A 308-nucleotide genomic window follows, 5' to 3' on the forward strand; every position below is an offset into this window, starting at 1 on the left:
AAACTTCAAAAAATATTTATTAGAATAAAATATGTTTTTTGTCTCTAATATTTTTAAAATTTTTTAAAATTATCTCTAACGTTTAATTTGATTTAATTTTATTCTTAACGTTTTAATAAATTTCAATTCTATCATTGCCGTCAATTTTTTAACAGTTAATAATTAATCAAATTTTTTCCAATTTTATTCTTAATCAAAATTTTAATTTTAAGCCTAATCCATTCAAAAATCCTAATATAATCTCAATCCCATCAGTCATCCCACGGTCTCACCTTTTATCATCTCATCATTTTTTTTTTTACCATCAC

The sequence above is a fragment of the Arachis ipaensis genome, chromosome B03 (genome assembly GCF_000816755.2).
Source record: "Arachis ipaensis cultivar K30076 chromosome B03, Araip1.1, whole genome shotgun sequence".
Classification (NCBI taxonomy): Eukaryota; Viridiplantae; Streptophyta; class Magnoliopsida; order Fabales; family Fabaceae; genus Arachis; species Arachis ipaensis.